Genomic DNA, 16,074 nt, shown 5'->3' on the forward strand with positions numbered 1-16,074 from the left:
AGGTATTCTTTTGTCGTTCTAAGCAAATTTGCATGTGCCATCTCTAATTTTCAAAATAAACTTCTCTTTTGTGTGTTTGTTTCGCTGGGGGAGTGGTGAGGGGTGGCTAATATTTTCCATGCTAGATGTGTTATTCTCAAGATGAGTGTTTATTCACTTGTCATTGCACAAGAGTAAGGCAAAGGTATTCGGGATGCCCAGTCCCGAAATGCAAAAAAAATGAATTTACTTTATGTTGTCAAATAATAAATTCCTTGGGAAGTGTTGGTATGGAGGGCACCCTTGGATACGGTTAGCCATGGAAAGTGAATGTATGGTGGAAAAAGGAATAAACTTTATTTTTCTATTTGGGAACCGCCTACGATATATAAATGCATGGAAACTATTGGGAACTCTTAGTCGTTTTTGTTGGTGGGATGGATACACCTCTCAAAATATTTTTATCTCTAAGTTTTTTGGATTTGAGCTTTGGCACCTCTACAAATCCCTACTTCCCTCTGCGAAGGGCCTTTCTTTCACTTTATGCAATTTGTATTTTGAGTCTCCATCTTCTCTTATAAAAGCACCAACTAGGAGGCAATATGATGTACTTAAGTATTGGGTGTACCTAATATTTGAGTGTGTTTCATGAATGGATCAATGTTTGCGCATGATGGTCTAGGGATAACTTATTTTAGCGTTGATATTTTGAAAGACATGGTTGCTTGTTGATATGCTTGAGTATCTACATTATCATGTCAAAACTATACTATTGCTTTGAACAACTAAAATTCCAATTTTCCATGCTATAAAGAAAAGAGTACGATATGACATGATTGGCAGCATTCCACATCAAAAGTTCTGCTTTTATCACTTACCTACTCGAGGACGAGTAGGAGTTAAGCTTGGGGATGCTGATACGTCTCCAACGTACCTATAATTTTTGATTGTTCCATGCTATTATATTATTAATCTTGGATGTTTTGTAATAATTTTATAGTCATTTTTACCATTTTTTGGTACTAACCTATTGACATAGTGTCAAGTGCCAGTTCATGTTTTTTCCATGTTTTTTACATCGCAGAAAATCAATATCAGACGGAGTCCAAATGCCACAAAACTTTACGGAGAATTTTTATGCTCCAAAAGGAACACAACGGGCCCCGGCTGCGCCTAGTCGGTGCCCCGAGGGGGCACAACCCACCAGGGCGTGCCAGGAGGCCCAAGCGCTCCCTGGTGGGTTGTGCCCACCTCAGGTGCCCCCTGGACCGCCTATTTGCTCTATAAATACCCCAAAAATCCCAGAACCCTAGGGGAGTGGACGAAATATTCATCCAGCCGCCACAGAGTCCAGAACCACTAGATCCTATCTAGACACCATCTTAGATGGGGTTCACCACCTCCATAGGTGCCTCTCTGATGATGTGTGAGTAGTTCTTTGTAGTTAGTAGCTAGATGGCTTCATCTCTCTCTCTCTCTCTCTTGATCCTCAATAAAATGGTCTCTTGGAGATCCAAATGGTGTAACTCTTGTGCGGTGTGTTTGTTGGGATCCGTTGAACTTTGAGTTTATGATCAGATCTATCATTTTATATCCATGAAAGTTATTTGAGTTTCTTTGATCTCTTATATGCATGATTGCTTATAGCCTCGTATTTCTTCTCTGATATTTAGGTTTTGTTTGGCCAACTTGATCTATTTATCTTGCAATGGGAAGAGGTGCTTTGTAGTGGGTTCGATCTTACGGTGCTTGATCCTAGTGACAGAAAGGGAAACAACAGGTATGTATCGTTGCTACTAAGGATAAAACGATAGGGTCTATCTCTACATAGATAGATCTTGTCTACATCATGTCATCATTCTTACTGCATTACTCCGTTTCTCCATGAACTTAATACACTAGATGCATGCTGGATAGTGGTCGATGTGTGGAGTAACAGTAGTAGATGCAGGCAGGAGTCGGTCTACTAATCTTGGACATGATGCCTATATAATGATCATTGCGTGGATATCATCATAATTATTTGAGGTTCTATCAATTTCCCAACAGTAATTTCTTCACCCACCGTTTGCTATTGTTCTCGAGAGAAGCCACTAGTGAAACCTACGTCATCGGGTCTTCTTTCTCATATATTTTCCTTTGCGATGTGTTTTTGTTTGCTTTTATTTTTTAGATCTGCTAAACCAAAAACCCAAAAATACTTTGCTACATTTTATTTTATTTGCGATCTATTTATTCAATCTATTACAACTTTTTCCTGTCACACACCAATTTCTGGCACCATTACCCAAAAGGGGTTGACAACCCCTTTAACACATTGGGTTGCGAGGATTTGTTATCTGTGTATAGGGGTTGTTTACGTTGTGTTGCTTGGTTCTCCTACTGGTTCGATAACCTTGGTTTCATATCTGAGGGAAACACCTACCGCCGCTGTGCAGCATCATCCCTTCCTCTTTGGGGAAATACCGACGTAGCTTCAAGCGACATCAAGGCTTCGGCGGCGGAGCGGAAAGATCGACGCTGTGGAGGGGGAAATAGAGGAATAACCCTCTGCTCCCCCCCCATAGCCCCCTGTTTTGGTTCAGGTGTGGAGCTGCCCGGGCGACCGAAGGTGACCCGGATGAGCCGGACCGATCCGGAGGACCGGAGGGGGGACCCGGATATCTGGGAAGAAACTGACAGAATGAACCGGACATCTGGATGATCCGGCGAAGATAAATGTGAGCTGTTGGCAAGATATGGCTATGGTAATTGGATGAAGAGAAAGACCAGATCGACAGAGGTAGTGATGAAAATGTTGTATCCTCAGAAAGCATATATATATATATATATATATATGAGTAAACAAGCACTAGTGCGCGTCGGTGCTATACAAACGGTTTTTAACCCCTTTCCGCGAAGGCATTTTGAACCTCCGCCATGTGAGTGTGGGCGATAGGGGGGTCCTTCCCACACGACCTAGAAACCACTAGGGATATGCCCTCCTGGCACACACGCTCGGTAAAATGAGGCCGTGTGCGACCGACGAGCGCTGAAATACGGAAATATGTACAGTAGAGCTTAAAATACAATCATACAGGCGAAATTGTTTCCGGTCACAAGTACATAACATTTTCGTTCGTATGTACATCCCACACAGTCGCTCCAAGGAAAACATTTCCGTTCACAGGTACATCACACACAATTTTTTCCGTTAAATCGTTTGTGATAGCGTTGCCATTGCACACGATATTAATAATTTTGTCGTTTTCGTTATTGAATGCATCACACATGGTGTGTAGAAGAAACTGTGTGGCAAAGGTTGTCCATCACACACAGTTTTTATGTGGTAAACGTTTGCGCAAGGTGGCCTAACACAAACAGTTTTCAAGAGAAAGTCGTGTGTGCAGTGGAGACTGATCGCACACGTAGTGGATCCTAGAAACGTTTCCGATCTCCACATATACCGCAGACGTTTCGCTTTCGCAAATCGTGTGTAGTGTAATCCCTAGTTAATCCCTAATTAATCCCTAATTTAAAAATCACATGTTCTGAATTTGAAAGTAGGCAATCACTTATTTCATATCCAACCATGTTTATTACAAATATAGGTTCAACCACGAATGCATAATTTGATGCACATGTACATATAAGTACTACTGAAGCACCAAATAAAGAATGATGAACCGCAATTTTACTAAACACTATAAAGAGAGAGGTGAAAGACATTTTGGTTGCTGGAGAAGGTGAAGCAGAATGCCCATATTGTGCCCTCCTCCATGCGTAATGCGCGCACGACTCTAGGCTAACCCCTTGTGATGGCTGCCCGTCCATCCTTCATTGTCTTCATTAGGACTTCTTGATGCTCATTGTAGTCTGGATGAAGCACTTTAACCTTCATTGTGTGTCCACCAATCATGTACTTTGTGATGTAATATTGAGTGAACTGCTTCGGGAACCACTGGGAATGAAAAAGATTCAGACATTGTTGTCTAACAACTCATTATGGGAAGTAAAAAGAGAAGGCTGCAGAGTTTATAGTTACCATCCTACAGCTCACTGTTGTGTTGGATAGAGCATAAACAAATAATTTGCTTGCCACCATTTGTATCTTTTTGCTAATAATCCTTATCAGTTTCGTCACTTGATGCTTGTTCATCAATATATTATTGCCCCATACACAAAAAGGTTCGATGCGTGGATCCTTGCCAAGGGAATATGTACCTACAAACAACAAGTCAATATTAGGATCTAACTAGTGTCCAGGCTTGGATCTATATGCACTACATTATGGAATGACGGGAGGAGTACATCCCGAGGGAAGAAGCTAACCTCGAGGGAAAATGGTGGCCACTCTTGTTGTTGTCCTGCATAAGTAGTGGAAAGGCATGATAAGTACAGCAACCTTAACATCAAACAAATATAGAAAAGGTAAATAACATCATCTCCAAATGATAGCTTGAATGTGTTGGTTTCAGCATCCTATTAAAGCAGATATAAAATGGAAGGCAGTGTTACCGACAGCAGGCTTAACAGTCATCAAATATTGCAATTCAAACTCGTATTGTTGAAAATGAATAGAACGTACATAATGCTTAAACATCACACTGGATAAATGTGTAAAACTAAAATAAAGGGCATGTGTTAACTACAGCAGGAATAACTGGAACCAAATATAGCCATTCAAACTGGTATTGATGTAGTCGAGCGGCACAGTTCCGACTTGCACATAATGAACAACATGTTGTGAATGACTAAAATAAACAAGGAATCAATGACCAGTATAACAACCAAATATAGCCATTGAAAACTGGACAGAGTCTCACTTCAACCAAACTAACAAGCAAATACAGATAAATATGGCATATGCTTGAAAACTGGACAAATGCCCACTTCAACCAACCTAACAAGAAGATAAAGATAAACAAGGCATGCATCTTCTTGATAACTGGACAAATGCTAAAAAAGCAACCTAACAACCAAATACAGATAAACAAGGCATCTGCTTGAAAACTTGAAAAATGCTAAATAAGCAACCTAACAACCAAATACAGATAAACAAGGCATCTCCTTGATAACTGGACAAATGCTTAAAAAGCAACCTAACAACCAAATAGAGATAAACAAGGCATCTGCTTGATAATTGGACAAATGCTCACTGTAACCAAACTAACAACCAAATACACATAAACAAGGCATCTGCTCGATAACTGGAAAAATGCTCACTCAACTAACCTAACAACCAAATACAGATAAACAAGGCATCTACTCACTATAAACAACCTAATATAGCCAGTCGTGAAACTGAAGTGGACAATTCATACTTAAACATCACATAGACCTATTGAATAATACATTTTTCCATAACTAAAATAATTAAATACAACACAGTTAAAGCACCGCACGACAAAATGCTACTACAACAAAGGGTACGGGTTGACAAGCTAGAAAAGGTATGACTTGCTGATAGAATGTTTCCTCACATTTCATGGACGGGATCCTTCTAGTTAGAAGAGCACAGACCCATGGTGTCCTCTCTGATGTCACATATGGGGTGTTTCACATAGGAAGAACCTTTGTAGGTGCCCTCCTTGTGGTTGTGGTCGTGGTCGATGAGATCTGACTTGGCAATTGAGGATCCCAAGCTGGCGCCGTAGAACGTGTCCTTCAGAAATGAAAAAATGGGCTCGATGGCGTATAAAGCTCGCAAATCCTTGACCGTTTGGTAGAGGAGATCAGTGGTAGGGCCTTCGAAGATATTGACGGTGGTTGAACCAGAGGGGTTGGGGATGGACCACTTATCATGTGACATGGACCGCGTGAAGCCGTCGTTGTGGATGAGCTTAATGTCGTAGCCAGCTTTCCCGAGATACAGTAATATGCTAGCCCGCTGACATGAAGCCTTCCGTATGGCAATGTAGTCAACATCTTCACTGGCTTCCGCGGCTACGTGTTGCTCCGGGATCGACAGGTCAGGGCGAACGAGGGTCACCTCGCCAACGTCCGCCGAAGAGGCCATGATGAACCTCTTCTTGGCCGAACGCTCGTCAGGCTCCCCAGGATACGTTGTTGAGCTTAGGCTACGACATTTCGGAGCAGAGGATGTGGATCTAGCGGGGTGGGAGACCACAGGCCTCATCTAAAAACTCAGGGGAGTGGGGCGATGGTATGGGAATCACTGGGTAACCTGAACTTTAATATCTAAGCTAGGAGGAACGGGCAGACCGGCAGGGGTTGGCAGCAGCGTCGGTGGTAGCCGCGAGCTAGGGTTCGACGGGGGAGGGGCGGGTGGGGGACTGTGGAGGGGGTGGGTGGTGTTTGAGGATACGACATGGCTACTGAAAATTTTAGTAATGGTGGGTGGAGATGGTTGTGGACGAGGGAGGGTGACGGTTGAAATGCCTCGGCTACTGCAATTTTACTACAAGGTCGGCGCCGGAGGAGTGTGGGCGACGGTTGAAGTACGAGGCTACTAAAATTTGTGTAAAGGAATTGATGCGGGGTGGGAGTGCCCAAGATCGTGCATGGTCCAATAACATTATGCGTGTATGATAATAAGGAAAAGTGGCGCAGATCCGCCGATTTTTGCAACGCTCAAGGCGGGTAGTTTGGATTTTATATTTCTAACTAGCTGGTCTATCGCACACGATTCGTCCTAATTTCCAAATAAACTTACCCGCCTTTAGCTTGCACAGGTGGTGGTTTTACAGCGCAGTTGCATCTCACACGGTTAGGCCAGTACCTCCACCCTTTGGTCGCGCTTGCGCGGTCGTGGTGATTTCAGTGCACTTGCATCGCACACGGTTGAGCTAGTACCTCCACCTTAGTTTGCTCATGCTTGCATGATCGTGGTGATTTCAGCACACTTGCATCTTACACGGTTGAGCTAGTACCTCCACCTTAATTTTCTCGCGCTTGCGCAGGCGTGGTGATTCACATTGCACTTGTGTCGCACACGGTGAAGATATTATACCCCGTGTCCGTTGAGCATCATCAGAGTCTTTGCAACAAAAAATAACATTAGAGAGGGTCCAAAGAAAGCCACACCAGCATGTGACCCAAATATATATGAGTGAAAAGGGTGGTCTGTGATGTTCAAAATTCCAATGCACAACTTTGACCACGCTGGCCCACGGTTGGGCGCGTCGTTGAAGATCTATGAGAGGGGCCAGAAGTAAAGAACCACCTGGAAGTGGCCAAATATATGTATGAATATTGGGGATTTTTAAAACTTTAAATACACAATGTATAACTTTGGTGGCACCTGCCTCGCAAACCCGAAAGCAGCCTAACAACCACCTAGATAGGATATATATAATGACATAATGTCATTCCTAGCTAGGATGCTTGGCCCACCACCTCCCACTTCGTGTCAGCTGGGCGGATGCATGTAATGATCGATACTTTGGTCATACATGCATGTCGCCATGACCTACCATAAGACGTACCAATGCATCTATCGTTTCGTCAAATGACAGTTGTTGTTGTCGATAAACCGCTTGGGCCAATAGATTGAACCATCATAAAAATCGCACGAGAGGGACCACAAAACTAGCACCGCTTGCATGCGGCCCAAAATGATGTATGTTGGGAAGGGGTGATGTGTGTTTTCAATATAGAATAATGTACAATTTAGATGTGGTGCCTACCTCTCGATACAGACAACAACCATGAAGGCAAGGTAGTTAACGACGAGATACGCAGGGTTTGATGTAGGTCAAACCCAGCAATCCGAGCATCTAGGAGGGAATCCTGACAACGCATGAGTTTGAGCTTTGGTTGAGCGAAAATTGACGGGGACCGGCCCTAACACGAACTGTAACTTCCCAATTTTCAATTGGGATGTAATACATAGGTCATCATATGCATATCATATTCTTATTTTCATTTGGTTGTGATCCTAGAAATCTTTAGCAACTCAAGGACCCGAGGAGAAATTTGGAGGTTTCACTAAATTTTCATATTTGAGTTTATTTCAGATTGTAAGAAAGGATCAATTTGATTTTAATATTTTCTCTCCAATTATTTCCAATAACAAAAATAAATGAGAGAAGATAATATGACTTCTTCAACATAAGAGAAATATTGGAGGAGAAATTTTAAAATCAATTTATTATGTTTTATTTGTATTTTATTTGCTATTTTATTTGAATTAGAAAAAAACTTGCATTTGAAAATTTGCATTTAGTCAAGAAAAATGTTCATCTTGTCCTAAATATTAGGTTTGAACGGTGAAAATTGTTTATGGGATTTTTAGAATTTTTTATATATTTTATTACGATTTTTCATCCGCGGCGAAATTTATTTAAAAAATAAAAGAAAAGTTTCCTGGGCCGGCCCTGCCGCAGCTGAGCCATGGTCCAACGCGGCACCGTCTTCCTCCGGCTCGGGACCGGAGTCCCAAGTGCGCCCGCCGCCGCCGCCGTGTCTGGCCAGGCCATGGGGACCCCACCCCCTCCCGCAAGCCACCCCGCCGCCTCCCTCCCCTTCCATTAAATAGCGACCCCGGGGTCCCCTTGGGATCTCGAGCCAGCTGCCGCCACCGCCGCCACTTCCGCAGAGCACCATTGCCGCCCGCGCCGCCCCACCCTGTAGCCCCGCCGGCGCCTTTAGCCACCGGAGCCACCGCAACCGCCGCCGTCCGGATCCGCCACCAGTTTTTCGACGAAAACCATCGAGCCAGTAAAAACCGACAAAACCCAGCTCTTTTTTTGCTAATCTCCATTTTTTTCGTTACATCGGTTTTATTTTTAGGGTTTGCTAATTAGCGAACGTTCACCCGCTAGTTTCTTATAGCGAACATGTTTGTTCGTTAGGCTCTGTTTATGAACGTTCGTTCGTTAGATTTTTCTTTTAATTTTATTTTCGGCCAGGGACCTATCCGCAAATACTTTTATCACAGATTAGTCCCTGACCTTCAAACCCTCGTTACTTTTTACTCGTTTATCCACATCAAGTGACACCAACGCCAAAATCTTCATATTCTTCCCCTCTATCCAGATAATCGACTTGAACATGGCTTTGACAATTTAAAATTTGGTTTCAAGCAGATTTTTTTTCGAATCTCTTTTGATCGTAGATTGATTCTTTTTGCAAATCGAAGCCCTTCACTTGAACTTTCAGTTTGCATATTTTCTATTGGGTTTTACATTTGCATCTTATGCCTTAGTGCTTATGTATGCTATTGTTTGTTTACGATTAAGTTTCCGGAGTGCGAAGCGTGCTACTACTAATCACTAGGTTTTTCAGATCGTCAGCAAGGCAAGTAACACTTTGATCATATCCCTTATTACCCATTTTATGCATTAGTTTCAAGAATCAAACATTGCATGAGTAGGTTTGATTAACATATGGGTATTGGGAAGTAGTTGATGAGGTAGAACCTATTGTCTTATATTAAACCCTAGGTATTTACTATGTATGCTTATACTGCTATGCTAGTAGACGTGGTCTGGTTTGAGTGATCCATGACAGATGTCAGAGTTATTATTAATTAATGGTTAAACTTAAGGTGGATACTTTAATACACATCTGGGTGGATTGGTTGGGGCACCCTAGAGCACCCAGTGGTTGTCCGGACACCTGGAGCAATCCAGTGTTGTCCTAGGATATCCCGGAGAACCCGTGTGATAATCCTATGGTTTTCCACCCAGGCTCAAAGGGATCATAAGATTATTCATGCTAGAAACTTCTATATGCAGCCACAATCCATTATGGGCTCTGGCATAGTTGAGTATGTTGCGTGACCTCTTTCAGTGGTAGGCTAGCAGATGTAGGGGATGTAGGTGGTACTGTCTACCCAGAGTAAAGAGTTAATGCTTCCGAAAGACTGTGTCTCGGTCATCCGTTTCTCAAACACCATGTAGTGCGAGAAATCCAATGGAGGAGATCGAGTCTTGTGGGGAAAAGTGCGCAAACCTCTGTAGAGTGCACAAACTAATCATGGTTAGCTGTGTCCCCGGTTATGGATATCTTGAGTATCTGGTACTTGAATTATTGGTTTGATCTCCTCACTTTACTTAATTAATTTGTGGGGTTATAATTATTATTTGGGAATGCGTTGGAGGAACCTTCTCAATAATTTTTCAACCAACTTGGTAGTCAAATAAAAATATTCCTTTGTTGTATGGAAAAATTAGCTTTATGCAAATGATAACCGTAGAGCCTCCACCAGCCATATATGTATGTAGTGATAGCTGTTATTTGTTCATTGCACTATAGTGGTATGTTGCCAGCATATACCATGCGCTGGCCTACACATGCTGCAACGTATTATGTTGCATAGTTTTTAGACGAAAAGTAAGGTGCGCTAGGTCGTTGTCACGCACTCAGTTTTGCCATGGAGTTCGATGGACTCTTCTACCTTCAAAACTTCCGTTGTTATCTTATTTAGATGGCCTTCAACCATATTATTGTAATAAGTTATCTTTTGAGACATTCGATGTAATAAGTGTGTGATTGTGTCACATCCCTAGTTCTGGTAATACCTAGTGCTAGCATCTGGTGTTGCATCATGTTTACTTTTAACAGAAAGTTGAAATGGGGATGATAGAACCCCCAGCACCCCCTGAAACCAACTAGGGTTTACTAAAAATTATTTTCAATGAACCTAAAATGCCCTTATAAAATGTTCATCATCTTTGCCTTGGTCTAAAACCTCTGACAAAAATGGTGCACACTTTTCTAGGACAACAAAGGGTCACTGAATTAAATCATATAGTATTTGAATTTGGGCATTTAAATGCTATAAAATATTTTAAATGCTCAAATAATCATAAACTAAAATGTTTACTGTTGGATATATTCTAAACAGTAGCCATGATTAGTTTCACGATTTTTGGAAATGCCCTAGCATTTTTAAGAAAGCCCTAAAGTTACCAAAATAATAGAAAACAGGAAATAATAAAAAGAAAGGAACTTACCTGGCAAAGCCCACCTGGCCGGGTACTGTAGCAGCCAGCTGGGCAAATCTAGCCCAGCCCACCAGGGCTCCTTCCTGTCGTCTTCCACCTCCTGCCAGTAGGCAGGAGGGCGTGTGGCCGCCGTGCGCGCACACGCACCCCGGCCACCTCCTGCCTCCTGCCGCTTCCCTCTGGTCGCCCTGGGCCTCCCTCGCGACGCCAGGCAGCCCCGACCACTCTCTCACTCTCTCCCGTGCTTCTCCCCTCCTCTGCTCTCCCTCTGTCTTGCATGGTCCGAGCGCCACCGTCGCTGCCGATAAGCACCACTAAGGCCACTGCCTCCCCCTCGCCTCTCCGACATGCCCAGGAGCTCCGCCACCGTCGCCTACGCCTCTCTATCGACTCACGCGACGCCAAACACCGCCGAACACTGTCTTTGCCTTTGTCTTCAACCTCGGGAACCTGAGCCCGTCCCCGGTCGATTCGGCACCGCCGGGACCTCCCCGAGCTCGCTGACCCCGTCTTCGGCATCGATGTGAGCTCCTGCTCCCAACCCTTCTCTCCCTGCCATGGAAACCCTCCTCTAGCCCCCCCGCCCACCGTGGCCGCAGCGCGTCGCCGCCGTGCCCCATCGCCGTCGTGGCTAGAGCCACTGTTGCTCGAAGCCGAGCACACCACCGTGCTCAGCGTGTCTTCATGCACCCGTACCCACCACTAGCTCCTCTTCCCGAACACCCTAGCGAGGAACTCGAGCATGGCCGGACCACGGCCGCCGCAAACCTCGTCACCGGCGTCAATTCCGGCGACCATCTGGTCCAACTCCACCACCCACAGACGCAGCTCAGCCCCAGCTGTCCATAGAACCCAACCACGCCCCAAACCGTGGCCCGTAACGCAATCTCGATGCGGACGCCGCCGCGATCTGAGGTCGTCGGCGGTTAGCGCTAATGACGCCACTAACTAACCCCTTAGCTCACTGATGGGTGGGCCCCATGCTTAATTAACCATGGGTTTATTTCCTGCATAGTTTTAACTTAATCACGGTGGACCCCCGTGTCAGCTTTGATCGCGCTGACATGTCTATTGACCGGACCCACCTGTCATTGACACTGAACAACACTGTGTCACTGACCAGTGGACCCCACTGGTCAGGTTTGACCTAGACCGCTGCTGTTGACCTGCTGAGGTCAGCATGACGTAGTGCTGACGCTGTAATTGTTCTTTGGGATTTTAAATAAATCAGAAATGATTTATTTAATTCAGAAAATATTGAAAACTTCTAAAAATCATAGAAATTCAACCATAACTCAGAATGAGATAAATTATATATGAAAAATGATCAGAAAAATCCAATCTATCCATCTATATCATCGTCATGCATGTTATAAAAACTTGTGGATGCTGTTTAGGACAATTCAATTAAATGGCATTTAAGAAATCACATATGGAGTTTGAGTTTGAACCTAGGGTTCAAACCAACTCCATTTAACCTGTTACTAGTTGCATTAGCTGAAAACATAGCATATTGACATGTCATGATCATGCATCATATTGTGCATTGCATTGATTGTGTTCTTTCTGTGTCTGCCGGTGGTTGTTCCCTCTCGATAGACGTGTTCCGACGATGAGTTCGATCACACAGATGAAGAGCTATACTATCTTCAGAAGTGCCAAGCAAGCAACACCCCCTTGTTCATTCCGATACAATCCCACTCTCTCGCTCCTGCTCTCTTTTACTGCATTAGGACAGCAACGATTCAACTATTACATGATGCGGTAGTTGAACCCCTTTCCTCTGCATCACTAGTCATTGCCACAGTAAATAGATGAAACCCACTAGCATGAGTAGGAGTTGTTTGAGCCCTAATGTGCCTACTCATTCCTGCTTGTTTTTCATGCCTCAACTGTTACATACTGCGGTAGTTGAACCCCTTTCCTCTGCATCACTAGTCATTGCCACAGTAAATAGATGAAACCCACTAGCATGAGTAGGAGTTGTTTGAGCCCTGATGTGCCTACTCATTCATGCTTGTTTGTCATGCCTGCTACTTCTTAGAGTTGAGTCAGGTCTGATTCATCGGAGATGAATTGGAATGGTGATGAACATGTCCTACTACGTGTGAGCTAAGTGTGTGAACATGATTTGGTAAAGGTAGCAGTGAGAGGCCATGTAGGAGTACATGGTGGGTTGTCTCATTGAAACCGTCCTCAGGAACTGAGTTCTGTGTTTGTGATCCATGAACAGCTACTACCACACGTTGGGCCCTGAAATATGACCCCGCTCGACTTATTAACCGCCCATGCCCTCTGTCCAGGAGTTGCAACTAGTTTCTGGTGTTTGTAGGATATGTGTTGGAGGTCGTGCGTAGCACTGACCCTAGGGGTGGGCTATGATGTGGTAGGTACACTGTGGCACGATGTACCAGGCACCCGTTTGGTGTCTCGGGAACCCTGCACACATCGTTTGGGGCTATGGGCGAAACTCCGGCAGGATCTCCTCGCGGATGGAACCCGAATAGGCGATAAACCTGGACTAGAGACTTGTGTGGTTAGTCAGGTCATGGTCTACACCCACGTTGGCTTTCACTTGAAGTCTGCCGAGTACATGTCATGTGCAGACGCTAAGTGGTGGAAACATGTGTGAAGAAGTACACCCCTGCAAGGTTATAGTGATCTATTCGAATAGCCGTGTCCGCGGTAAAGGACTTCTGGGTTGCCTATAACAGTTCATAGACAAGTGGAAGTGGATGCTCTAAAACTCGCAAGATAAGCGTGAGTGCTATGGATGGCCTTCTCTTAGGGAGACGGGAGCGGATCCATAGTGGCATATTGATTTGGTGAATATGTGGACTCGTGTGCGCCACCTCAAAAGAGTTACATGCGGTCGTAGTTTAAGATAACCACCGAGTCAAAGCTGGCTTGCTGCAGTTAAACTCCACCACCCCCTTTGTTGATACCGATGCATATGTAGTTAGTTTTGATGTAAGTCTTCCTGGGTACATTTGTACTCATGTTTGCCTATTTTATATTTTGCGGAGAGACGTCAGTCTCGCTAGTAATTCCGTGTGGACTTCCACGTTTAGCTTGTTACCTTAGCTACGATCTTGTGCCCTCGGCAGGGTCTTGTAGATAGTCAGGCTTCTCAGCCTTCTTCATTTCTAGTTGTCTGTACTCAGACAAGTTAAGCTTTTGCATGTGCTTGTTGCTTGTATGCTCTGTATGTTGGGGTCATGAGACCCATGTTTGTAATATCTCGCTCCTCGGAGCCTATTGAATAAATAATTGAGTCCAAGAGTTATGTTGTGATGCCATGTTGTATTTACACATATTGAGCATATTGTGTGTCTGATTGAAATGCTTCGTATGTGTGGGATCCGACAACCAAGTTGTTTATCCTTGGTAGCCTCTCTTATGGGGAAATGTAGTCTTGTGCTTCCATGAGCCATAGTAGTCCGCTACAGCCCAGTTCATCGGAGTCCTGCTAGCCCAGCACTACTGCTCCAGAACAATTGACTGGACGGCATGTGATTCATTTTGTTCCTGTGTCTGTCCCTTCGGGGAAATGTCATGCAGTGACATTCGGAGTCCTTCCTAGCCTACTACAGCCCGGTTCACTGGAGTCCTGTTAGCCCAGTGCTATAGCCCGGGTTCACGACTAGTCATGTCAGCCTGGGTTCTCTGTCATATGGATGCTAGCGACACTATCATATACGTGAGCCAAAAGGCGCAAACGGTCCCGGCCATGGTAAGGAGACACTCGTGGGAATACCATGCATGAGGCCGCAAAGTGATATGAGGTGTTACCAGCTAGATCGATGTGACTTCGAATCAAGGTCCTGACAGCTTTGGTATCAGAGCCTGACTGCTTGTAGGATTACCAAGCCAAACTGGTTGAAGTCGAGTCTAGAAATGCTTTAGTTATATAAGGGAATTGATTGTGGAAGGGAACGTAAGGCTCTTTTTACTCCTTTACCTTATGCCCTTCTGATCTGAGTCATCCTCTTCCTTTCTACGGGGATTAAGAACTAGGCCTTCTCATCTATCTATCAGGATGACGAGTTACGATGATAGAGACTTATAGGATTGATGGATTTAAGCCCCAGTCCAGTTTCTACTACTTCCATGTGTTCATAGCTGGTCTCGGAACATTGATATTGTGCTTCTGAGTGGTCATGCCACTATTTTGCAGGATGTCTCAAATCTTTTTGAGCATTTACAGCCGTTATGTTGTCCGAGTCTTCCCAGGTTTCTAGATAGTCTGATGCATTTGCAAATTTCTTCTTTCCGTTCCCGATGTCCCTTTGGGCCAGTTCAACCGCACTAATCGGTGTGTTGAGGTACTCTATTGCCTCCACATATATGTTGGAGATACTATTATGATCCTAGGTGTTTTAGGGACTCACCTTGTAATCTAGCCATGCTTTGTATCCCCAGTGTGATGATTCTTCCCATCATTCCCGAAAGCATCCTGTGATGCCATTTAGTTAATATGGATTCTATTCTTGGGTTCTTGAACCCGAGATTCACCCTACTTCATGTTGTTAGTATTTACTAGTTCCCTTAATATATTAGTAACCTTTGCGATAGTCCTCGAGGTCTGTGATATTTCCTTCTTCCAAATACCATGAACTGCTTATGGCAGAAGTTCTTTTGAACCCAAAGATCACAACCAGAGTGCTCTTGACGATTTCTTGATTATATATTGTTACTCTGCCAGTTCTACCTCTCTGCATGGGTTATCCGGAAGAAACCTGTTGAACTTGATTCGACATACTAATCTATGAATCCACAACTCAGAAAGTTATATGTTCCTTGAGTTGACCCTCCTCGGCTGTATTCCGACCCTAGTCTACCGATTGATAGTCAGGAATAATTGTGCATTCGTGTTCATTGAGGCCTATTATTCTTGTGGTCCGTCAAGCCATTCTATTCCAGAATGACTAGGAGAAATAAACTCCAGTACCTCGTCCATTTCTAGGATTGGTTGAAAGTAGTTGTATCGTGCAGATCAAAATGCCAATCCAGCTTTTGTTCTGTTCTACCTCGGAGTATCACCCTCTTTCACAACAAGAGTATTGTGAGAATTGCACACACCCTCAAATGAATTCTTGACGCAATGATACTTCTTGACATCATTGTTCATTCCTCAGTTCCCGTGTTAATGTAACTGGAATGTCGATAAGTGAATCGTGATGTGTGAAATCAATACTCCTAG

This window comes from Triticum dicoccoides, chromosome 4A, assembly GCF_002162155.2.
Source record: "Triticum dicoccoides isolate Atlit2015 ecotype Zavitan chromosome 4A, WEW_v2.0, whole genome shotgun sequence".
In the NCBI taxonomy this organism is placed as follows: Eukaryota; Viridiplantae; Streptophyta; class Magnoliopsida; order Poales; family Poaceae; genus Triticum; species Triticum dicoccoides.